Consider the following 2882-nt stretch of genomic DNA (forward strand, 5'->3'; position numbering starts at 1 on the left):
ATGACCTAGAATAGTGCCATCATTAGGATTTTAAGGATGCAGGGGAGAAGGTCCCTAACATATCTCTAATTCAACAGTTTGGCCTCTGAAGGAATCAGAAACATCTTTGTGAATGACCATAGAATGGTCCTGATTGTGGCTGGCATGCCAGACAAGATGTCAGGCACTTGGTAAGGTGAAGGAGTTCCATCTTAATCAAAAAAGGGGGATCAGAAACAGTTGGCTTTCATATGGATCGGATAGTAATACACATCACAGATGTGTCCAGAACTAGAATAAATTTTCTGTTATGTGCCATGATATAGTCTGCAGAGATCTGGACGATCTTGACATAACCACAGCACATTTTACTGAACATGACATTAATACTACTAGGATGAGCACAAGAGCCAGCTTAAGACCTTGGTATGATGTGCGCTCCAGAGGGCATGAGAGAAACCCTGCAAAGATTCAGGGACCCTCCTTTTCTTACAAAACTTGTAGTCAGCAGCATGTTGGAGCACCCTTTCTAAAGAAGTCAAATTGCTGCGTCTTGCTTTCTTAACCACAAAGATGGAAGCACCATGGTTTTCTCAAGCCAATACATTCCATGTGTAGGAATATTGTTCTGGTCCGTATTCTGGCTGACATAAAAAGGATACTTCTTTGAGGTCCAGACCCAAGTTCTGGCACAGCACCCTGTCTTAGTCATCTCAGACTGCCAGAACAAAACACCAGACTGAGTGGCTTAAATAACAGAAATGTATTTCCTTATGGTTCTGGAGGCTCTAAGTCCCAGATCCCAGTCCAGCAGAGACAGTTTCTGGTGAGGACTCTCTCCCTGGTTTGCAGAAAGCCCATCGTCTCGCTGTGTCCTCACAGTGGGGAGGGAGAAGAATCTCCCCAATGTCGCCTCCCTCTAGCCTTTGGCAACCACTAATTTGTTCTCTGTCTCTAGATTTATTCTGTATATTTCATATAAATGGAGTCATACAACATGTGACCTTTTGTGTCTGTCTTGTTTCACTTCGCATAATGTTTTCTAGGTTCATCCACATTTAGCAAGTATTCTTTTTTATGACTTATTAATATTCCATTATATGGATAGACCACATTTGTGTATCCATTCATACATTGATGGACATTTGGGTTTGTTTCCCAATGTGCTACAATGGCCATTCGTGTACAAGTACTTGTTTGAATATCTGTTTCAACTCTTTTGGGTATATATTTAGGAATGGAATTGCTTGCCAGGTCATGTGATAACTCTCTGAATATCTGCTAAAATATTTTGAGGAACTGCCAAAGTGTCATTCCACAGTGATGGTATCATTTTACATTTTTTTTTAGAAGTAAGTTATTTTGTTTTATTTATTTTGAGAGAGAGAGAGAGCATGCATGAGCAGGGGAGAGGCAGACGGAGATAGAGAATCTCAAGCAGGTTCCACATTGGGCGTGGAGCCCGATGGACACAGGGCTCAATCTCATGACCATTAGATCACGATCTGAACCGAAATCAAGAGTTGGATGCTTAACAAACTGAGCCAGGCACCCCTCATTTTACATTCTTATAAGTGATTAATGAGGGTTCCAATTTAGTTATTTTTCTTCTAAAAAACATTACAGCCACCCTAGTGAATGTGAAGTGGTTTTGATTTTCATTCCTTGGTGGCTAATGATATTTAGCATCTTTTCGCGTATTTGTTGGCTATTTGTGTATCTTCTTTATAGAACTGTCCATTCAAGTCCTTTGTTTCTAAACTGGGTTGCTTTTTGTTGTTGAGTTATGAGTTATTTATATATTCTAGATACTAGACCCTTACCATATATATGATTTGCAATTTTTCCCCCTATTCTGTAAGTTGTGGACAGTGTCTTTCTGGACAGTGTCTCTTGATGCACAAGAATTTTGAATTTTGATGTTAAATTTATCTATTTTGTCATATCCACAAAGCCACTGTTTAAACCAAGGTCATGAGGATTTAACCTTATGTTTTCTCCAGTTTTAGCTCATGCTCCTCTTGTGAGAGGAAAAATATCTTGAGGTGAGAATGTTTACAAACTCATGCACCACAACATTATGGAGTGCTGGTCCATAAGCGTGGAATCCCAGTCAACATAGCATCTAACCAGGGAGAAAGCTCTGTGACGGCGGTCATTGATCATGAGAGACCATGCAGCATCCATAAGCAGCTGGCCTGAAATGGCCTGTGGAAAGCAGAGGTGAAGCACCAGCACAGAGGCAATAATACTCTGTGAGGGTGGGGAGTCATCTTCCTAGATGCTAGATATGCCTTGAATCTGAAACTTCTATAAGACACTATGTCCTCAAAAGGACTCATGGGGCTGGGGCAAAAGAAGGTGGAACAGGAGTAGCCCCATTTATCATCACTCCCCATAACTCACTATGGACTTGATACTGCCTGCCTTTGCAACTTTGGGTTCTGCATGGTTACTGCTGAGATCCTCAAGAGAAATTCATTCTTGCCAGGGACAAAGCAAAGGTCTCATAAGCTGTGGCTTCTGTTGAGGCATTTAGGATTTTAGAAACCAACAGGCAGAAAGGATTCACCATCTTGACAGGGGTAACTGATCCTGGTCAGGAAGGAGTAGGGCTATCACACAATGGAGACAGGGAGGAATGTGTATGGAACTCAGGTGATACACATAGGTACCTTCTTGGTATTTCCTTGCCCAACAGTGATGGTGAGTGGACAAGGACAGTGACCCATACCTGTAGAAAGTATCGCTGCCAGGAGTTTAGACCTCTTAGGGATTTGAGTCACAACACCAAATCAGTGACCCAGACCTGGAGAGGCTGGTGGTAGCTGCTAGGAAGTCAGAATGGATAATCACAGAGAGAGTATGGGTACCAGTGATGACCCCAAGGCTAACTGCTGTGA

This window comes from Panthera uncia, chromosome F2 (assembly GCF_023721935.1).
Source record: "Panthera uncia isolate 11264 chromosome F2, Puncia_PCG_1.0, whole genome shotgun sequence".
NCBI lineage: Eukaryota > Metazoa > Chordata > Mammalia > Carnivora > Felidae > Panthera > Panthera uncia.